A 24,233-nucleotide genomic window follows, 5' to 3' on the forward strand; every position below is an offset into this window, starting at 1 on the left:
TCTTTGCTTGGATGTCAACACTGAACCATGAGCCACAAAGACAGCAGGTTTGATCACTCAGGGCAATTCTTTAACTCATTCCAAGAGAGATGGTCTACCAATTAGTTCATAACATGTCCTGTTTACATGATTTATGATTTCTATGAAAACACAGAAAACCTAGTAATTTATGGAGAAAAGCTGTTTTGTCATATTTCCAGGAGCAAAAAAATATTATACATTAAAATATGGAAAGAATAATGATGCTCTCGTATTCAAGGAAATAAAAAGGTTTTGGGGAACTGTAGAGGATACTGAGAACAATAACTTCCATAAAGACTTGTAAAATTAGACAATTTGGCACTCTTTGGAGAAAATGTAATGATGTTTCTAAAAGGAAATTGAGTTTTATGTGTTCATAGCAAGATGTAACAGAAGCCAAGAAATGGGGCTATCTCCTAGAAAAGAATATTTATGCTGGAATTGGGCGAAGTGGTGGGTTATAGCAGAGACATCCAAAGAGTATTTGCAAACACCTAAAGGCAACAGTAGGAGGGACCAAAAGTTCAGTGTCTATAGAACACATAACAGGAAAGAGAATGGGGAGGAATTGAGGCTGGGGGAGCAGCCAGGGAACCCCAGGAAGAACTTGACGAAGCAAATGCAAGAAAATCACTTAATCTAACACAAAAAAACCTTAAGCTGGTTTAAACTATGAAAGCTTTACAAACAACATGGTGTCTGGTCAATTAATTGTGGAGGCAGCAACAGACAGCTTCTTTATTCCTTTTATATGCTCAGAATTTAGTTTGCACATCTTTGTCTCATCATTTACAAACTGATATGTTCCTTGTAAATCTGAGCATTTTGAAATTTCTGAGTGAAAAATGTATTTCTAGGTTTATTAATTTGCTGAAAAAATATGCCAAAGAAATCCATTTGTATTACATTTGCCCAGAAATAAATGGAATACACAGAAAATGTGTTTGTAATATAAACTTCACACTGTTACATTTTCATAATTTTATTTTTAAAAAGATTTTTATTTATGTTCACTTCACTTGAAAGCTGAAGGCACCAGCATTCTGGCTCACCAGTTTAACATGATGCTGGCATCCCAAGTAGGTGCCAGTTCAAGTCTTGACTGTTCTGTTTCTGATCCAGCTCCCTGCTATGTGCCTGACAAGGCAGCTGAAGATGGCCCAAGTAACTGGGCTCCTACACCCATGTGGGAGACCCAGAAGGTCCTTGCTTCCATCTGACCCAGCCCTGGACATTACAGTCATTTAAAGAGTGAACCAATGAATGGAAGATCTCTCTCTCTCTCTCTCTCTCTCTCTCTCTCTATATATATATATATATATATATATATGTATATATATATATATATATACATATATATATATATATACACATATACATATATATGTGTGTGTGTGTATATAAAACTTCTTGATATTTCAAATAGATTTAAAAAGCTTAGACAAAAGGAAGAAAGAGAAAGAAAGGTGTAGAAAGAGGGGGAGAGAGATTGCAACCATTGGTCAACTTTCCGGATGTTCACAACAACTAGTGCTGGGCCAGCAGTAAGCCAGGAAAGAATCACATCCTTGAATTACATCCCACCAGGAGTTTCCCATGGGTTCACATCAGCAGGGACATGAACAGGAACCTGAATGGCTGGGAGTTGATCCAAACATCGAAACTGTAGTGCAGCATCCATCCAACGGCCACACTCCACGCCAGCCCCACAAATCACAATTTATTCTAGAAATGCACTTCTTTCTTCTGCTCTATTAAGAAATTACATCAGTGTTTCTACTCAGCCCTTAACCATCACAATACTAACATCTACATTTGCTAAAGATTTCTTCCATCCTCAAGTTATGATTTCACTGCAAGTGAAGCTAGGAAAATACAACTGATGGTCATACAAGTTCAATACTTTTGAAGCATTAATTTCTGACTGACTCTTATTCTAACTATTTCCATGAATGTTTTCTATGTAACTTTAAAAGATACAGTATCAACATAAAATCATAATCAGAATAAATACATCATTAAACACTGTAAACTCAGAGACACTTCTAACTAAAAGAAAGTGGGAAATAGAGAGGTTGAGTTTAAAATATATGAGTGACCATTTCTCTCTCAGGACTTTGTTTCTGAATATGAAAATGTGTGTGTGTTTCTTTTAGCAAATATTTTTCATATGCACTCTATGGACTGAGAACTATTTCAGGCTCCCAGACAATCAGTGAGCAAAGCCAACAAAATGCTCTATCTGCCTCCTCTATTTTCAGCATGCATTCATTCCTCCAAAGAATAACTACTTTACATCATGCTACACGCTGAGGTATTTCATATAATTCTCATACTAAGCTTTCAAGATGTAGTAGTGTGTTTTAGTTTTAGCTTCATTCATTCAGCACACTTGTATTCGGACTAGCCATATTATAAGGACTCAACGATCCAATGTGGATGGGGCAAACAAAGTGGACAAGACAGCTCTATAGTAACTACGGATCAGAAATTAACTATTTCTCAATTCAGTTGTATGATCTTAAGTATGTAATGCACATTGTCTTCTTAAGACTATGATTTCAGAATCCCAATAAGAAAGCAATAAAATTTGCAATCTATTTTAATTTTCCAGACTTAACTAAATCAGACTCTTCTATGGAAGAAAGCACTTTATTAAAATCTAAATTTTCATTATAAATAATGAACTCTTTTTAAATTATGTTTTAATTAAGTTTAATAAAGGTGTAATTTTAAAATGCTATCTTGTCTCATTAATGAGAATGAAATAGAGTTCCAGGAGTTTTCAGAATAAATACTCACTCTTCAACTCTGTCTTCATAGTACAATGTCCAAATATTGAAATACACTCTAACAAAATTAAAATTTTAAATCACATAGCCAAATTTAAAATACATCAGTAATTTATTCCTCATTTTGGTTATGTAAATCCCCTTTAAGCCATACTGGAAAGCAATGTCATTGTGAAATATGATATTCAACTAAAGAATGATGTATGATTTAAAGAACGAAATCGCTTCAATGAAACAAGAGCTTCCTATTTTAAAACAATCTTGAATTTCCAAATACTCAATAGAAAAGATCTTAAGCAACGACACCAGACAGAATTTCTTGGTTCTGTTCCACAGCAGCTTCTTTCCGGAATGAGCCAGCGAACAGATGATTTTCAGTTATGGGAATCCTGAGTAATACATAAATACAGTGAAGCTATTTGATTCTACAATATTGCCACACAATATGGTATCCGTCATTATGTCATCCCACATCCAAGTTTTGCTGAAAATTTTGGGAAAATATAAACTCCAAATACATGGAGAGATGTAGTCATAAACTCTTAGAAGACCCCTCTACTGCCTTCTGTCAGCTACTACGAGAGGGCACAGAAGGGCAATCACTGTGCATACGAAATTGCATTTTACCTTCCCAGCATCCATCTCACAGAGGAGGACACTGAGACTCACAGTTATGTCTCGCCCACATTTTCATAGTAAGAGGCTGAATTTGTGCAAAACCCACTAAACTGCACACCAAGAGAACACTGAATGCCTTTTCTTTCTTTCTGGTGGTATTAATATCACTTCCTATCACCTCCTTCAGTTGCTACCTTCTAAGTAACGCTCATTGCTGATGGTCATTTATAGAAAATACTCCTCGATGTATTTGGTCCCTGTGTGATCAGCAAAAACAAGAATCCACAGCAGTTAGCAGAAAGCATGATGAAGATTCTTAATCTGACAAGAACCTAATACAAGAAACCTTCCTGCTTTTAATTCATTAACTGCACATTTAGAAGCAGTGGTGAGCTGCTAAATGGTTAATCAGCATCTGTCTCAGTGTTTAAAAAAATTTTAAGGAAAAAGTTCTTTAATTACAAAATAAAAGCTCTACTCTGCAACTCGGCACAACCCGCTCTAGTAAGCTGATATGGGCCTGTGGCACGCAGCACTGCAAGTGATAGCTGCAACAAAGGCCTCTGCCTAATGTTAAATGGACCAAGAAATGTCAATCAACTTGCAAGACTAAGCTTGCAACCCTAAAATCAGGCATTTCAAGAAGTACAATTATGCGTTAGTATTAGTCTGTTCCTTATCTGTATGTTGATGAAATACTTTTAAATAATAACATTGCAAACTTACTTTGCAGCACTTTTACTGGTGGTCACCATGCACTGAGATAATAAAGTTTATGTTTGTGGCGCCCTGATATTCTAGAAATACGTTTGCATCTTTACACACATAGATGAAACAAACAGCCACTTGGCTGCTTTGACTCCCAAAAAAATCTGGTTAGTCTGCTTTAGCTGGGATCCAGTACCTAAGCAAATTTAGGAAACAATCCCTGAAGATAGTACTCCACCAATCAGCTTCACCTGTGAGGATTCTTTAGAAAGTTAACAGAAAGAAAAATTACAATATAAAATTTTGGCAAAAAAAATTAAATTCATGCATGTAAAGGCTTCAAAGAGTTTGTGAAAAATATATATTGTGGAAAGAAAAGCATGCACAGGTTTCAAAAAGTTTTGCCCCAAAATGAACATCTCTTAAATTTCTTCATGAACTTTTCCAAGTATCCTCATATGCATTTATTGATACAAAAGAAAAATAATTGACAGAAAAACTCAAAAACTCTATTTTACAGAATATGAGAAACTTTAAAATATTTGAACACACAAGTCTGTAACTACTGCTTTTCTAAGCAGTTTGAGGTGAAAAGTAAAAATTTATTTAATAGTTTAAAACTGATTTCTTTTATGCATTTCTTATAAATCTAATCATTTTTAAAGCACAAGAAAAAAATTAAAGTTTTCTGTAATGCATTCTCCAAAAAAAAGTATACTTTTAAAAGCATCATCTTACTCTAATCTAAAGGATTTTACATCAAAATGTTAACCAAATATCTTCTGAAAAAGGAAGCATTTTTGCTGATATTTCATGAAGTAGAAAGGACACTTTTATTCATGGCTTTAACTAACCTTTGATAATAGGTATTATCATAATTAAACTAAGCATTGTTTTCATACAGATATACCAGCACATGTGCTTTGAATCAACATTGTTTGATTTCTTGTTTTAAGATTTAAAGCTATTTAAATAAAATCCGTTACTTAAAAGAAATATGCCATTTCCTTTTATAATTTTATAGTATTTATATCATTCTTCTATTTTACAAATATCAGAAAGACTTAAAGAAAACTGATATTAAACTGATCAGAGCAAATATGGTACATATTTTGTTTTACATAAAGTATTCAGAAGTATGAATTTTTTTTTAAAGATTTATTCATTTTATTACAGCCAGATATACACAGAGGAGGAGAGACAGAGAGGAAGATCTTCCGTCCAATGATTCACTCCCCAACTGAGCCGCAACGGGCTGATGTACACTGATCCGAAGCCGGGAACCTGGAACCTCTTCCGGGTCTCCCACGCGGGTGCAGGGTCCCAATGCATTGGGCCATCCTCAACTGCTTTCCCAGGCCACAAGCAGGGAGCTGGATAGGAAGTGGAGCTGCCGGGATTAGAACCGGCGCCCATATGGGATCCTGAAGCTTTCAAGGCGAGGACTTTAGCCGCTAGGCCACGCCGCCGGGCCCAGAAGAAGTATGAATTTTTAAAAGCTTAGAATAGCTTCACTTTTTCTTAACAAGCCTTATGAGTTTTAAAAAAATGATTATACGATTGTCCATTAAGATATAAAATGTGTATGAAAGGGTCAATTATTTATATTACAAAAACCTAACCTTCTGGGATACAGTCAAAGACTTTATAACAAAGAAAATTAGATGTGATTTCATGTTTCACATAGCTCTTTATTTATTTAATTTACTTAAAGCTGAGTATTTTGTGGTTTTTTTTGCTTTCTAAATCATAACAACCATGACACTCCTATTTAAGCAAGCTGTATTTGTTTAAATATTTTGCTAAAATTCTTATAATTCAAAAATTAAACAGCTTTTAAAACATTACCAAAAGTGATCTTTTAAATCAACTTCTATGATATTCATTTGTCAAAGACAAAACCACTAATTATATTTGAGGCTAAATGCAATAATGCGGCTTCTTTGAGATTTTTTTTTTATTGGAAAGTCAGATACACAGAGAGGAGGAGAGAGAGGAAGATCTTCCATCTACTGGTTTATTTCCCAAGCAGCTGCAACGAACGGAGTTACAACAGCCAGTGCTGAGCAAGGAGACAGGAGTTCTTCTGGGTCTCCCACACAGGTGCAGGGTCCCTAGGCTTTGGGCCATCCTCCACTGCTTTCCCAGGCCACAAGCAGGGAGCTGGATGGGAAGCAGGGCCACTGGGTTACAAACCAGTGCCCATGAGGAATCCCGGCACACGCCCACTAGGCTACTGTGCCTGGCCCAAGAATGGGGCTTCTGCACAAGTTCTTTATATTACACTCAAAAAAAGAAAATATGTACAGGAACTATTTTTTTTCTGACATGGCAAAACCACTATGTCTAACAAGAGTGGAGGAAGGACAGAAGATGGAAGCCCACCAGGTCCCCACTGGATGAACTGCTGTCACAGAAACATCACTGGGAAAACGGCAGGCATGAAGCACCACCATGGGTATGAGCAGAAGAACACCAAGTAAAGAATTCCAAGACCTAGCTTCAAAACCCTGACTTTGCTTAAAGGTAGGCCTACCTTTCTACTCAGAAGATGGTGTGATTATCAAATTTTTCTACGTACCTAATTATCACCACGGTGCAAAGAGTTAAAAGATGAAAACCTCATCTATTCAATTCTTTTGGCAAACATTTTTTTTATGTGTCATGTGTTCTTGTTTGTTTTTGCTAGAGGAATAAATGTAATTTGTGTTAAATAGTAAGCATTGTGGTAAGTTCTTCATATATCTTTATCTCATTAAATACTTATAAGCTCTCTGGAAATTAAATGCTTTTGGGAACTCCCAAATGAAGTTCAAAATTAGCATGAACAGGTCCAGGGACAGGATCTTCTATACATTTTTGGATCAATTCATCATATCTGCCTGTTGCTTAATTTAACACTGGTATTATTTGGTTGAAATCCACTTCTTAAAATTCCTCTTGTGTTATGACTACATCTCAAAGCATCACCACACATGAATGAATGGCTAATAAAGCACAGCACATTTATTATTAAACCTGTTTCTAAATATATCAAAGTATTTATAACTGTTATAAAAATCACAACTTTTAATGATCTCCAAGCACATTCTCATACTCCACTTTTAAACTAGAACATTTAGGTGGATGCTGTGGTGTGGCAGGCCAGGTTACCCCTGAAACACCAGTATCTAAATGGGCACTGGTTCAAGTCCCAGCTGCTCTACTTCTGATCCAAATCCCAGCTGCTTTACTTTTGATCCAAATCCCTACTGTTTTGAGAAAAACAGCAGAAGATGGCCTAAAGCCTTGGGAACCCTTCCCCAAATGGGAGACCAAGAAGAAGTTCCTGGCTGTAGGCTTCAGCTTGGTATAATCCTGGTCATGGTGGTTGTTTGGGAAGTGAACCAGCAGATGGAAGATACATTTCTCTCTCTCTCTCTCTCTCTCTCTCTCTCTCTCTCTCTCTCTCTCTTTCCCCTTCCATCCTTCCCTGTCTACCTCCCTCCCTTCTCTCTCTCTCTCTCTCTCTCTCTCTCTCTCTTTCTCTGTTTCTCTGTAACTTGGACTTTCAAATAAACAGATTTGCTTACATAAAAAAACCTAGAATACTACCTATAGTGTCGATACATGTAGATATATAACACAGATTCCCTATGGACATAAAACGGGAATGTATTCCCAAGATACGGGAAATCTTCAGTGATGTAGCTAATCTCAGTATATTCATAGTTGTGTGTTCCAAGATCGATATAAACACAATCAGCAGGAAATTAAATTCTGATAGAGCCAAGCGTATGGCTTTGAAAAGCTTTTAAGCATTTATCTCTGCAATGATCTCATGGGGAGTTCAAGCTTGATTTTCAAGCAAGAACACCATCCAAAGATCTACAAAGCAGATATTTATCATAGCTTTCAATCTGCTGCAAAAAATTCTTGGCAGTTTCACTCAATATAAGAACACAAAGTTTCCATGTCATCATATATGGGGAAAGAAATGATGACTTTAGGCATTACTTTTCTTGATCCTCCAATTTAAATACCCTACTCTCTCCTATCGTTATAATAATACTTTATTTCTTAACACACTACTGTGTGAATATTAACAATATTACAATTTTGATTCAAATAGGAATGTAGATATGAAAAAAAATAAAATCACACTTTAAAAATAAGCCAGATGATCTATGTTGTTTATTTTTAGCTACATTACCATCTCCCAAAGGAATAGAGATGTAGCTCACAAGAAGAACAAATCAATGATTTTGATACTTGAAATATAAAGATATAATATCATGTTCAATATTTGACTTAAATATCGATCTATAGGCAACAAGAACTTAAAGAAATGATCACAATCTAGCCTCATACTCAAGGGTATTATAATCTGTGAATAGAGAGGCAAAGCAAGCATAGGCTATAAAAAGGTCATCAGAGAGTTAGAGTACTGAAAGAGTTCAGAGGATGGAGGAAATCCCAACAGCAGGGAGACTTTAAAGCTTCATGATCTTTGGCTTTGGTCTGCACTTTATGGAGTCAGCTTTACACACTTGAGAAAGAGAGGCTGGAATATACAGCAGAAAGACAACAGAATAGAGACACTACAATTGCTGTGAAAAGCCACCTCAGCATGGCATGGACAGGGCCTGAGTGAAGGACACAGAAGAGCTAAAATGGAAAGTGCTTCCACAGTCAGGTTAACCATTTTATTTACAATAAAATCAGAAATCTTTTGAGTCATAACATTTAAGCAGGACAGTGACATGGAAATCCAACACAGTGAGCGTAATCCAATAGCAATGCAGTACAATAAGCTGAAACATACAGATAAAATTAGAAGACTTATACAGATTTATCTGTGCAAGAGAGAAATACACACCAGGGTCACAAAAGTCATGAAAAGCGCAGATTTTAAAGACTTTAAAGGTGTAGACTGAATGGTGGACAAAATACAAAGGATGAAGGAGAGGCTACGTTAAAGTGTTATAAATTGTTCTGAAGAGACGGGGAAAGCTCTCAGACCCGAGCATGTTGAGTCTAAGATGGAATACAGATGCACAGGGGTCATGATTACAGCACTGATCTGACTCGGAGAAAGGGATCAGTTCAAAGTGTCAGAGGAAAACTGCTTTACTTGCAGCAAGTAAACAATGATTTTGCAAGGTCATCTCCCAAAGGAGAGCATTTCATTCCCCAAAAACACCGTGATCCTTCCCATTGCACTTAGAAAAGGTATACTCTTGAATCAAGGTCTCTCATGAAACAAAGAAAAACTTTCTCTATTCTTTCCTTTTAATAGTTCTTGAAAGTTACACCATTTTAATGAAATGCTTCACTGTAAATATTTATTGATAGAACACCACAGGAATTAAAAGCTTAGGAGACAGAGTTTATTATCTGTACCAAGGGGCTTTTAAAATCTTTTACATATTCTTGTATGGTAATAAAAATTATATTTGTGGTTTACTGGAAATAGCAAAAAAGAAAACCCACAGAAACTAAATGTTTAACATATTGAATTAGGGATTGTTGTTGAATTTTGTCCAATGCTTTCCCAGTATCAGCAGATTTTCTTTCTGGACTTTTGATCATTATCAATTGTATTTGACAGATTTTCTAATATGAAACCACCTTACATTCTTGGGTTAAACACTACTTGCTTATGGTAGCTTATTCTTTGAATGGATGTGCTGTTACACAGTTGTTTATACACTAAAAAGCATTTTACATGTATATTTATGTTACTGAACTGGAGCCACTTATGTTCAAGAACCAGCGTGTTCTTTGTAAATCAGTTAATCCTATTTGTCTATGGCCAGTCATGAAACATGACCGACTCAATAATAAAGCTATGACAGACAAATTTACAAACAAATTTACCTGTAAGGATATGTTCAGGACCAGCCTCTTCGGAGCCAAGAATGAATTGCACAACCTAATTATCCAGATTGTTCCACTGAAGCAGATACTGCACCCAGGAAGAGGAGGCACACTAGTCACTCGCTAACCAATCTCAGTACGTTTCATCAGTTTGAGCACAGAAGCTGCACCTACCCAGATGACAGCTGAATACTGGAGCTATAAGGCCAGTCAGAACTCCAGCAGGTAGCTGTTTTTCAACTAGATGCAGAAAAGCACGCAAAGAACCCTTGCAACATTCTGAAAAAAGCAGAGAATAAAAATAATTTTAAAAAACACACAGCAACCCCAAAAGACATAATATTTGCTTTCTAATAACTGCACAGTTCCCACGGAGTTCAGCCTTACTTGTTGGAATGGCTCTCAACAAGAAACCTTATATCTATATTCTTACAAATCTCTTTCTTGTTAGTCATTTCTTGGAACTAAACACCCTTAATATGATATTTATCAGGCACAAGAGTCTTTTATGCAGCTAATCATTTAATAATATTGTTCAATATTTTCCTTGGCTGTTGCTTTCCTCAGACTCTCTAATTCCTCTTGGGTCCATTTTGGTAGTTTAAAATTTTCTTTTACAAGTCAATTCCATTTATATTTTCCAGATTTATTAACATAATGTTCTCTCATGGGTTTTAAAGCTAATGATAATCTAATCAGACTTTGAGTTAGTGGCAAGTACATCCAGACAGATGTTTCAACTTAAGAGAAATTTATGACAGAGTAAAAATAATAGAAATGGAGATTTTGAAAATCTAGACAATCTTAACACCAAATTTAATAAACAGGATGCCAGTTCTCAAGATTTATTTTTCATGTATTTTCTTCAAGAAAATTCTAGATCATACCACAGTGCATGCATCTAATGGACAAAAATGAACCAATCATCACAATGATGTTTTTTTCACCCACCAATACCCAATAAAGGCATTTATACGCAAAGCAACAGTCTTTGAAATTTTTAAGATTAATGTTTTAAGTCAGATATATAAGATAACAGAACATATTTATTTCCACATACTACATGAATGCTCTATTCAAAGCATAATTGTTATAAATGTACCTCCAAATGTTGCTGTTACCTAATCATTTAGTGATGTAGAACAGCAAAGCATAAAAGACTGTCTTTCTATGATAAACCATCATTGATAAAGGCAGCCCTCATTTCAGAAACAGTCTTTCATTTCCTAGGTGAGATATGAAATACAATGAATGGTAAGGTGATTAACCAGTCAACTGGTTTAACTGATGTTTGAAGAGTGCCAAATGCTTTGTGTCCCAATTCTAGAACTACAAGCAAGAAGTGTGCTTAAGGAGTCCCAACATCTTAGTCTACACAAGCCTGAATTACTAGTGCAACTCCACTTGCAAAACTACTGAAGAATTAGATGCAAACTACCAATTCAAAAATTTTAAATGTAGGAATATCTAGGAATCTTTAATGCCATCTTTCTTGCGTATCTTTGAAGAAAAGAATTTTTCTTTCAAACAGGCCCTTGATCAAAAGTTTCTAACCATGGTTAGACATAAACTGTGTCTACCCCTGAAACTCCTCAAGGCAATCAACTATTTTACATTTTTCCATGAGAGTAACAGATTGGTGACACTTGACAAGCTATATTCCTAACCTGGTCAGGACACGCAGGACAAATCATCAGAATATCTACTAACATTTTTTAAAGACATAAAATGTAAGAAAGAAAACTCTAGTAACTTCTGGACCTACAGCAGCACATATATTTCATTTATGGTGAATATACAACACTGAGGAACAAGCTCAGATTTTACTTGCTGATAGAAACTGCACAGTGGAAAAAAAGACATACTCTTTTTTTCTAAAAGATGTACAACTTATTAACTCTCCTGACAATAGGAACTCTCCCAGGTTTAACCCAGTATTCCATATGGATCTTACACAAAACTGTAAGTACATTAACTTTTGACAAAGTTTAAAATCAGCTTACAAATATAATGTTTACCATTGTTGTCTCCCAGCACACACAGACAACATTACACATTAAATGTTGCTGGCAAAACACTTTACTGCAAGAGTCACTAACATATTGTAATTTCACATTTATGCATTTCTTTAAAATGTCCTTTTGACTATTTCTCGGAGGGAACAAATGTATAACGACAACTGATTTTCTTCTTTCTTAGCAATATGCCTAGGAATGTAACAATGGAAGCAAACAGTGAAATGTGCACTGCCCAGTGAGGCTGCAGGTGAGGTGGCTCAGGACACATCTATTTGATCTGTTTCTGATAGGACATGAAGCTGAAAATCACTCACCCTCCAGCCACATACCACTGTGCATTCTCATGTTACTTGGAATTTGGAACAATGTGAATGGGGAGGGTTAAAAGAAATGAAGGTGCTTCAGCAAATGCTAGTAGCAATGCCTTGAGGGGCGGGGTATTGAATTAACACAGGAGAGTGAACTCCCTGAACACTATGTGAAACATGCAACAGCCACTGTCTGTAAAGCGAATAATACATTTTACTCCCTCATGCTGGTCTTCTCCAAATTACTCTCTTTTATTTCATTTACAAGATGCTTCTTTGAGAAAAGGCCAAAGTCATACTAATAATGTCTTGTGGAAAGCACCAAGAAAAATTGTCTTTAACTTTCCCTTCTTGAAACTGGTGGCAGTAATTTTTATTAAAAGAAATGTGTGATACTACACATGAAATGTAATATGAATGCTGAGGAAATAGGATGGACATTTCTGATACAGCATTAATAAAATAAAAGCATCCAACATGATATACACAGGACCTAGTAGCTTAGTGGTTAAAACAGCAGTGCAGGGGTAAACACATAGAATGCAGAACTAAGCACCATCTTTACTAACTCTGCCAGGCTGGATGAGCTATTTAATGTCTCAGCCAAGTGCTACTAAAATAATAAAGATCGCCCCCTTGATGAGTTCTGTGATAAATAAAATAATATACTTAGAGCACTTGAATCCACATACTTAAGAGCTTAATATTACTGCCATTCCCTCAAAACTGTTCCCTCTTAGCACGATCATAATAAAGCAGATTATGCATAGAAAAAGTCTGGAAAGAATCAGCCAAAGAACATCCTCCTGAGGGTTACTAAAGGGGTTCTGCAATTTCTTCTTTGTTATCATTACTGCTAATTTCAAAAAGTTTCCAGGTGTGCTCATATGCATATATTGCTATGTATTGACTATTATCTTAAATTGGGTCTAGCTCCTTGTTAAGTGACTAGGTTAATCATGTTTTCTGAGAAAATTAAATATATTTTTTAAAAAAGCATGCAATGTGTTGGTTCAGAACATGGATTCCAGTTGCACTGCCAACCAGCAGATCTTCACCAGGTCTGCGTAATCCTCTTAGGCCTCTCTTCTCTCTTTGGAAAAGCGGAATGACAGCAGTTGCCCATTCAGAGAAAGTTTCTAGAAATTCTTGTACTCAAACAGTGTACTTATATCATCGCAAGAATCAAGTCATTGTGACTTTGGTTGCAAAAGGCCTTTTAACACACTTTACAAAATGCTTACTATTAGAGCTATGTGCTGCTTGCTCCCATCTTAGGGAGAAGAGGACAACTGTTGCAAGGCAGGTTTTTGTGCCTATGACAAAGGACATCCCATTCTTCAAGAAAAGGAAGACTCCATCACAAACAATGCTGGAATAACACAGGCAAAGCAGCCCACCGATTCTGCTCCTCAGCCTTCACACCAAGAGAAATTCCAACCAGATTCAGATGCATGGTATGAAACAGTGGAAGAAAGCATAGGGGAATTACTTTTAACTGGGAAATGGGGAGCCATTCCTAATTTAGAATCCAGAAACAAAAGTGCCTTGGTTTGTTTCTTCCAAAACTCATGTTGCAATGGTAATTGCTTCTGCAATGTACTGGGAGGTGGAGTCCTTTAGGACTCTCCCAAAGCATGGATTAATGCTGCTGCTGCAGGAGTAGGTTCCATACCACAGGGATGGCTTTATTATTAAAAGGTTTCTCCAGGGACATATCTGGTCTGGGAGATAAGATAGCAATTAAGATGCCCTCCTCCCACATGGGAGTGTCCTGGGTTCAAGTTCTACCTCTAGTTCCTATCAATGCTTACTCTGGGATGCAGTTTCACAGTTCAGGTCATTTGTACAATCCACCAGCTCCCAACTTCAGAAATAGCCACTGCAGGTATGTGGAAGGTGAAACAGCGGCTAAGGGAATGCTCTCACTTGTCTTCTCCTCTTCCCACTCCTTGTTTCTTTTCCTCTTCCCAAAGAAATAAAACCTTTGACAGGTGACTCTCTTACACACATAGGCTTGTTCCTTCCCTCTTGTATCTCTCCTGTGTCACGTACATTGTGAAGACACAACAGGAGAGCAGCCCTCACCAGAGGTCAGCACCATTGTTGAGCTTTCTTCGCTTTCCTTTACAAATTACCTGTCTATAATATTCTGGGGTTTTTTTTTTAGATTTATTATTTTTATTGGAAACTCAGATATATAGAGAGGAGGATAGACAGAGATGTAGATTTTCTATCTGCCAACACACTCCCTAAGTGTCCGCAACAGCCAGAGCTGAGCGGATCCGAAGCCAGGAGCCTCCTCCGGGTCGCCCACATGGGTGCAGAATCCCAAGAATTGGGCGACAAATAAGGAAAGTACTAACCATGCAAAACTTGACTTACATGAGATAAAGATAAAAATGAATAATAAACAAAAATTCATAGAAAAAGAAGGGAAAAAACCACTGTAAACAAAAGAAAGGTAAAGGGGAAGAATTGCAACCTAACTGGAAGGGCCAACAGCCCTAAAATACAAGAAATTTCCAAAAGTTAAGAAAACTGAATATGGACAAAAGAAGAACAAACAGTTCACAGATAAAGAAATGCAAAATGGTCCTCATGCATAAGAAAGCATGCTCAATCTTGCACATGATAAGAAAAATGTAAATTAAAACAATGGGAGATTCCATTGTATGTACCCCAGACAACATTCTCCATTGGTGATACCGTGGAAAAACAGGCCCTGTCATGTATTACCACCGGGAATGCAAATGGTTCTACCCCAGTGCTGGGGAATTTGGCAATATCCACGAAGTTATACTTGCATCTACTTTTTAACCCAGGAGTTCCTCTATAAAGATCTACTCCCAGAAGTAGTCTACCGGTAAAAAAAAATTTTTTTTGAGATTATAAACATATAAGGTTAGGCATTACAATGCTAGCAATAGCAGAAGACTGGAAATCACCCAAATGCCCATCTACATGGATTAAAGAAACTGTAACACAATGTCACAATGGAGCTGTCAGATGCAGAAGGCAGATCTCAGACAAGGCCAAGGGGGAACTGCAGGACGCAGCAATAACAGAGAAAAACCAAGCGCAGAGTGGGGGCTGGTGTGCGCAGCCACTTACTGCAGAAGAGCAAGGATGTGCTCCATACAAAAACACTTCCTTACAGATTCAAAAGAAATAATGCAATGATGAACTAAAACTAACAAAAGAACAAAACAAATATTTTCTAGGAAGGAGGAAATGGTGATAAAAGCAAGATCTCTCACCAAATACTTTGTCTCACAGTTTTGATTTTGGAAAATTACAGAAATACTGTGTATAATGTAAAAATATAAATAACTCAAAGAGACAAAACAAACCTTGAAAACTCAAGATCAAACTAAAAGAAATGCATCTCACTGTATACCAAATTAAGTGGCATAACCACATAGAAAATGATCATTTCCGAGAGCATTTCAACATTCTATATTCAATGTTTTGGTTCTAACAAGGTTGTTATTTTAAAAACACTCTATTTTTCTCATTCAAAAAGTCTTTATTCACTAATTCCATCCACTGAAACTGCCTGGATATAATGACATCCCACTAGCCACGAGTAATCAAAATATACTATTTTTTTTAAAAGTTCTGTTCATGAAGAGTGTGAGATAATCACTGAGAGAATGAATATATGCCTGCTCCTAGCTTGGAACACAAATATCGACATTTTAGCTCAACTATGAAGGTAATATAGAGTAGTACTGATACATGCCAACTATTCAAATCTAAGGTGAACTCACAAAGTAAGGACAAAGCCTGTCCCCCATACACACAGCCACCCATTTGCCTCCAATTCAACTCCATTTTCTCCTTCCTCTGTCCTGCTCCAGGTCCCAGAGGGGAATCCACACTTCGCAAGGCTTCTTTGCAGAATCTCTTCTGACTGAGTTGCATTGCTGGAGGCAGGGGCGGGAGATGAGAAGGCTGAAAAGCAGAGGCATTTCTTCCTTGCACTCTTCTCTCTTGGATGCCTCTCTGGTAATAACCTCATTCTCACAAGGACCACTCCCTCTGCATGACCCATCCTCCACGATTCCAGGTCTCTTTGGGTTTTAGACCGAAGGGCGATTATGACTTCCTGAATTTCTGGGCACTTTGCTGGGTCCTGACATAAACCCACAGTTAGGTATACAGTTTCTTGATTTGCCATTAAGATGATTCACTCCGTTTCCTTTGGTACTCTGACCAGTATGCACACACATGTACACACAAGGCACAGGCACACATCCAAACCTATATGTTCACATATATGCATATACTATATATGCACACATAAACATACACACATATACATAAGGCATCAAATATAAAGAAACAAATATAGCAACACACATCTATCTGTGTAAGACTCGTGGAAACCTTACTACAGTTTTATGTGAAAATACACCTTTTTCAGAAGGAAAAATAGAGTAGTAGGTAATGGTTTCTGAGGTAGGTTCCCCAAATTGTCATGGCTCTAAAATTTTAAATCCTAAATGAAATGTTTGGACACTGGACATCAGGGAAGGATTCACAAGGGTAAGGAAAGAGTGTGTGCCTGGCAAGTAGCACGCTGGTGCAGCAGCTTTTGTCTGCACTCACCAGGCTGTGAGGCTGACTCCTCTGGGCCCTGGGGAGGCTGCGCAGGCCCTATCTACCTCACATGGTGGTTGTGAGACTCCAAATAAAATAAGTGCTTCAAAAACATTAAAAGCAAGAGAAAGATATATTTCATTCAATTTAGCCAGGATGTATACAGTGAAACCCCAATAAATTCATGAACGTCACTTTACATCCCTGCCTTTCTCACCAAAAAACTAACCCATCCATTTAACAGCACTCAGGGCTGAAGCCAAGCTTGACAGAAAAATCTGGTCTATTCTTTCTCTTCGGCAGGAGGGAATCAGAACCATTATGGACAGATGGATATTTTGTTCTATTTTTAAAGACCTCCAGGGAAAGAGAATCTACAAACTGTCTTGGCAGTGGATGTGCCAAAGCATTGCAGAATGACTTATAAATAGAAGAAGAGTTGAAGAGGGTCTCCAGGACGCAGCCTAGCATGTGTGTGTGTATATGTGTGTGTGTGTGTGAGAGAGAGAGAGAGAGAGAGAGAGAGAGAAAGAGAGAGAAAGAGAAACATTGGCACAGCTAAGAAACATTCTGAAATTCCTCACCATCCCTTTGATTGCTGCACTCTCTGTTAATTATAATTGGTCCTTCAGAAATCAAGCAAAAGAAATGCAATGAAGAGAACACTTCGTGTTGGAAAGATTTTGAATAATGCACAACAAAAATAACAAAACTCATACATGGGAACTTCCAAAAGTTCTTCGAAAATGGAATTAAAAATTGTTTAAATGTGTTCAGAAAGTACCATCCTCCTCTTATTGGTATCAATAAGACATGATTGGTTACATCGCTACCTGGAAGTGATCCCGGTATAGATGATGTAATGTGGAAGCAAGTCAAGCCTGTAAGCTACCCTTTTGCAAGGGTACCAACAGATCTCTACCATCAGAAGTAAACCCGGGGTCCGGGCCTTGGGGTTGGGGGTGGCTTGCAGCTCCCTGCAGTGTGGCGGCTGTGGGGGGGTGCCCCTGTTGGGCCGGATCCAAGGCTGGGGACTCAGGCCAAAGCCACTGCCGAAAGGCAGTGACTGAGTCCTTGGCTTTCTCCAGGCCCAACAGAGATCTTCCCTCAGGGTGAGTATACCATGAGGGGAACTTGGGAATTGGATTAAAGTCCTAACTCCGCCCTGCCACCAAAACCTTGCAGTGGACAAGTCTGGGAGGGGTCCAGGCCTTGGGGTTGGGGGCAGCTTGCAGCTCCTCACAGTGTGGCGGATGTGGGAGGTGCCCCTGCTGGGCCAGATCTAAGACTGGGGACTCAGGCCAAAGCCACTGCCAAAAGGCAGTGACTGAGTCCTTGGCTTTGGGCAGCCTGTGTGCCAAATGGTTCCAGGCTCTGCCTGCTGGCCACCCAGCGGTGAGCTCTGGGGTTTTTAGGATATGAAATTGCTGCTTAAGGACACCCATGAATAAGGCCAGCTTTAGTGTAGGTGAGAGATGAATTCTGGGTGATTCCCAGTTACAGGGTCATGAAACTTTCAGGCAAGCATGGGGACTGAGACCTGATGGTTTGGAGGGGAGTGTCCATAAGATCTATTTGGGCCAGACTGATTCACCAGCCAAATTAGGAATCCTGAGATGGGCTGTTAGCATAGAATATCACTGACTGCCACATACCAGTCCACACCAAAGCTATGGATGGGGGCCTGTCTGGCAGGGATAGGTACCATTACTTGACTGGGTGGTGGAATAGTGGACTGGTCACATTTGGCAGGGTCAAGACACTAACCAGCATGTGAAAGAACGTGGTCAAGGAGTAAACTCTGTGGGGGAAGTGTGGAAATACAAGTCCTACAGGTTAGCTTGCGAGCTGGGGTGGCAATGGGCTAAGCTAGGAGTGACCATGGCACCTGCCATCACTTACGGGTAAAGGAACCGATGGCAATCTGGGTGGGTCAAGGCAGCACCACCAGAAGCTGTACCCTAAAGTAGGATGTGGGGTGGGCCGAGCTGCAACTGGAAGGGGGCAGACTGGGAAGGGCCAAGCAAACTTCAACTCACAAAAAAGAATAGAAATCAGGATGGAGCACATGTCATTCCAATCTAGGTACTTACACCAACTGGTCTGCATGAGACAGGGATACTATGCCACAGCATCGAAGGCAAAGGTTGAGACAGGTGAGGGGCTAAGCCAGCTGGGTCAGAGCACCTACTGGCTCACGCGCAATCTAGGGCTGGGAATAGACTTGGTTGGGGAGCTGTGAGAGTACACCCTTACTGGGTTGGGATTCCCACGGGAGGGTGCAGGGGCTGGAGTGGGGGCTGCGTTCTGGTCTGGATATGGCTGCAATCTCCCTAGGCACAACTGTGGACTGGGGCTGGGCACACCAAGCTGGGCTAGATGCCTTCACCATCTGTTGCTCTGGAGAACCTGGGTAGATGTAGGATGGACTAGGCTGGGTCTCGGCCCCCTACTGAGCCATGTGTGAACAGTGCCTGGGTATAGACAAGCCTTGGCTGGGGTGAAACAGCCAACACCGAGAACTGGAATAGATTGAAGGTCAGCAATGAGAACTGGCCCATGGAACCACCAGTACGCGCAAGACCTGGCATAGGGAGAGTTTCTGAAGGAGGAGCTTGGGAAACTCCTCTGTTGGAACATAGCCCCTATAGGTGAGTGCAAGAACTACAATATGGAGCAACCCAGACCAGGCCAAAGGAACATACCCGTCATCATATATATGGCATAGGTGGGGGGCAGACCAGGCTGAACCCGTTCACATCAACCACTGGCAAAACCAAGCACCAGCAGAGTGTGGGTCAGGCCAGTTTCAGCCACAACACATACCAGCACACATTAAGGAATGCCAAGGTAATGTGAGCCGTACTAGATATGGTTGCAGCGCCCAAACAGCACACGTGAGAACCGGCGGGAGGGGGGATAGGCAAAGCTGGCAGGGGAATGTGGGCTCCCCAGCTGGACAACCACTGCCACTGGAGAGCATGAGTTGGGATGGGGGCAGACCAGACCAGGCAGGGCTACAACACCTGAGGGCCTCATGTGAGCTAGATTGGGGAAGAGCCAGATTGGGCTAACTGTTCTGATGGTGCAAGCAAAAATTAGAGTGGATGAGGGTTGGTTGGACTTTGCCACATCATCAGATGGCAGAGTCTGGCACTGGGAGCTAATTCTGTCAAGTCAAATGCCAGAAACACCTGGAGAGTGCATAATCTGGGAGTGAGTGTGGCCTAGAAGGGAAATAGTGTGCAAATCCCTCGGCATTACCACTCTCACTAGACAGCACGAAAACCAGGACAGGGGCAGAGGTGGCTAGACAGAAAGGCACCAGCCAGTAGGTGTATGGACTGGATAGTAGGTTGGTTGGGTTGAACTAGACTTCAATGCCCACTGGCATGTGAGAGAGCTAAATGGGATGTGGGACAGACTGAACAAGCCTGCGGTACACACTGGCATGCATGGGAACCAGGGTAGGAGCAGGCCTGGTGGGGGTTATGGGGAGTCACCCCAACTAGGCTGCAGCTCCAACTGGTTTGTGTGAGGACCGAGTATGAAGTGGGTAGGATTGAGCTGAACTACAACACCCATTGGTTCAAGTAGATGACAGGGCTGGAAGCAGAACTGACCCACCAATTGCAACAACCAGCATGTGCATAAGCTGATTGGGGCAACGGACTGTGCTGGGCCCTGTACTGGCAAATTCATATAAGAATCAGGTTTGGGATCATCTCAGATGAAGTTTCTCTGAAGATCTCTCCAACTGAACTGCTGATCTCAGAACCCCAACCGTGAAGAAACCATGTCAACCAGTGGATTCTGAAGGGATTTCAACGTGCTTGGAGTGGTGAGATTGGCAGCGATTCAGACCTGTTGAACTATCAAAACTGCTTGAGCACAGACCCTCGGAGCGTGCCTCACATCAGGGACCTGGAATTGGTGGGAGGCTGGGTGGGGCTTTTCCCTTTGTTTCTCCCCTGACCCCAGATACAGGGGAAAAAAATTATTAGTGTGAAAACAATGGTCTTACCCACTTTCCTGTAGCCCTTGCCCCTTTGCACCCTAATCAACTAAGTAAGATCATTTAAAAATAAAAAAATAAAATAAAAAGAAGTAAACCCGGGACTTGGGGCCAGGCTTTAGAGCACCTACTAGCAGGAATCCAGGGAAGGGCAAGCAGAGGACGAACTCTTCTACACTTCCTGACCTTACTGGTTTCTGCTTCTGCACACAAGCCCTTCACAGAAGCTTGGAGATGCTCTGCTCAACCCCTACTTGTAGGTCTCCAGGCTTTGATGTCTCCCACAAAGACCTTTTTGGACATGAAATGATAAAATTGTTTAAATCTGCACAACCAACTAAAGAGAGTTTGCTTCCAGGAGACATTTAACAGTACCTAGCCACTTGATTGTCAAGCTCAGGGTTCTTTTTGGCATTCAGTGGATAGGGGTCCTAACATACAGGGCATGGTCCCACAATGAAGAATGATCTGAACCACCATGTCAACAGTGTCAAAAGATGGAGGAGTCCTATGTTAGCCTCATACCCTTCCTACAATGTCTTCTGACCCAAGGCAGCTGCCAGGGCTTCCAGATCCACATCTTCATTAGAATCAAACAGTTGTCAAACACCCATAGCTAGATACACTATAAAGCAAAGGTAAAATTATTTCTCAGAAAATCTTATAAGTTATATGAAAAAGAAAGTATACAACAGGTTCTGGGGGGAACAAACAAAAGCAGCAAAACTCCCAAAAGAAAGCCAAATGTATCACCACACAAAAGCCTGTTCTCATTGCTGATGAAGAGAGAGTGTGGATGGATAATGCCTCCTGGAAATGTCTGAAGTTCTTTTTAAAAACGGAGGTGATAGACATGAAACTGAAAGGGAGTGGCAGAGATCACGCAGTCTTGTGTGCTCTATGGTGCACAGCAGAGTAATTAGGAACGGTGGTTCCAGAAGAGCTTACTTGACCATATTCCAGTTGAGGCAATAAAACAAAAGCAGTCCTAGGGTACAAGAGCCCCCAGCTTTGCAAATTACAAGAAAGAAAGACAAAGAGATTTTCGGATCTCTTCCAGCATTTCCCAGCTTCCCACCACTGTTGTACAAGCTTTCCTAGAGCTAAGTGCAATCCTGAAAAAAAATTCCAATGTTATTTTTTCATATAAAAGAAATGTACATACCATTCAATATGTATCATCCTCAAAACACAAAACAAAAATCCAACCACAATCTTTCCTTAGACCCCTGGCCCCAGACTCTTCAAGTATTCACTGTGAATATGTTTTATACCAGGAACACTCTCAGCATAAACCTGGATATATATACATATGTATACATGCACATATAAACTACCAAATGATATGCAGAGATGGAAACTTAGTTTGTGATTCTTTCTGTGTTTTCTCCATAAATCTGCTATATTTATTCAATGGCTACAGAATATTCCATGTCTGGATGGATCATCTGTATCAACATTAAGCTGCTCCTAGGAGCATCCCGTCAAAAAGAAAGCTCATCTTTCCTGGAAACTGGAAACCCAGTTTCCCAACTCTCTATGCCAGTGTACAAGTAAAGCTGCTTCCAACTTTATACTTCTCTCTCTCAACTGGTTGTGCTCTACCATTTCTGTTCCCCACCCTGGAAAGCATGCATCTCCTCACTCCGCCACACAAATGCATGTTCCTTCAAAATGGCTGGCCTGACTTTCCTTATTCTGAATCCAGCATTCCAATTCACACTAATTCATCTATGAATTACTTGCCACACATTTAACTTTCACATTTAGACAAAGACAAATTTGTTACTGTGCTGAATCCATTACCAGAATTCTAAGAACAGCAATACATTTAAAAAATAAATACATAAACAAATAAATAAACAAACGCAGACTAGAAGCTGTCATGGGGATACACTGTGGTGCTGAAGTCACCCATGCTGGCTATTGACATAGCAGAATAGTTAGGTACTTGGGGCCCAGCGCAGCGGCCTAGCAGCTAAAGTCCTCACCAGGATCACATATGGACGCCGATTCTAATCCTGGCTGCTCCACTTCCCATCCAGCTGGCCTGGGAAAACAGTCAAGGATGGTCCAAAGCCTTGGGACCCTGCACTCGTGTGGGAGACCTGGAGGACAATCCTGACTCCTGGCTTCAGATTGGCTCAGCTCTGGCCATTGTGGCTATTTGGGGAGTGAACCATCAGATGGAAGAGCTTCCTCTCTGTCTTTCCTCCTATTTGTATACCTAACTTTGCAATAAAAATAAAATCAATCTTTAAAAAAAATAGTTAGGCACTCAGCTTCCCTACCTAATGGCATTTGGGGCAGTTTCTTCCTCTATTTTGGCTAAAGTCCAAGTATTCAGGAGAAATGAATGAAAGCAGGGAGTAAACACACATTGGTTTCACCTCCTGAACAGAACAGAAACACAGTCTATGAATATTCCTGTCAACCTAGCAAAAGGTCTCATCTAAAACCTCAAAACTCATAGATGGAAGAAACAAAGGCCCCTTTCCTGAAAGACACCGCAGATGAGTAAGGAGGGAAAATCAGTAAAGAAGCATGAGTGAATGGGAGTGGGAAGAGAAGTTGGAGATGCTGAAGGTTTGAACTAGGCTGTGAGAGTGGTAAAAGAAAACCAGGGAAGACTAACCCACCATGCCCAAAGACCGCATAATGGACATGACTATGGTAAGGAACTGAGGAAGGCTGCTGTGGCTTCCATTTTGACAACTGAACAGCAATTGGTGGCACTAAATAAAGGAACTGCAGAAGAAAAAGAAGATATAATTAATTCAAATTGGCACTTATTGGCCTTCAGACCATCCTGCTGGCCAATGCCCTTTAAAACTGCTAGCAAACTTAAATAATGCTAATAAAAGCAAAGATGATTCTTCACAAAATTCCTAATAAAGAACAATCTTGAGACAAAATGGGGCTGGGAGGAGTATCACCAAACACAGAGAAAGGGCATGGCTATCCCTGGCACTGGTAAATCCGCAGACCAATGGTAGTCTCCGACAGTCAGTAATAAACAGGAAACAGCAGATGGTTAGTGTTGGAGCCCAAGGGCAAGGGAGAACCCAGCAATAAACTGTGTCTCCTCAAGTCAATCAGTAACAGAACATTAAAACTTCACCCTGCAAGTCATACTTTCAAAGACTTGAGTTAAAAATCTAACTGTGTCCTTTGTAAGTGTCCGTGTCCAAATCCATGGTGAATGTAAACATAAACTTGCTCCAGTGAAGGAATGTACAGAATGCCTTGTGTATGGCGTCTGTCCAAGGCCCATCCAGCTCTGCAACTC

At 39.8% G+C, this 24,233-nt stretch overlaps 1 protein-coding gene and 1 long non-coding RNA gene across 3 annotated transcripts in view; both read right to left on the minus strand.

Annotated features, from left to right (window-relative positions):
• The window catches only part of NEBL (nebulette), a 352,516-nt gene that overhangs the window by 105,712 nt on the left and 222,571 nt on the right, over positions 1-24,233 (minus strand). The window lies entirely within an intron of this gene.
• Positions 1-24,233, minus strand: part of LOC131481255 (uncharacterized) — a 52,868-nt gene that overhangs the window by 7,236 nt on the left and 21,399 nt on the right. The window contains exon 2 of the long non-coding RNA XR_009246187.1: positions 9,999-10,277. This is a non-coding gene — a long non-coding RNA (uncharacterized LOC131481255). The remainder of the gene's footprint in view (positions 1-9,998; positions 10,278-24,233) is intronic.

This window comes from Ochotona princeps, chromosome 10 (genome assembly GCF_030435755.1).
Source record: "Ochotona princeps isolate mOchPri1 chromosome 10, mOchPri1.hap1, whole genome shotgun sequence".
Classification (NCBI taxonomy): domain Eukaryota; kingdom Metazoa; phylum Chordata; class Mammalia; order Lagomorpha; family Ochotonidae; genus Ochotona; species Ochotona princeps.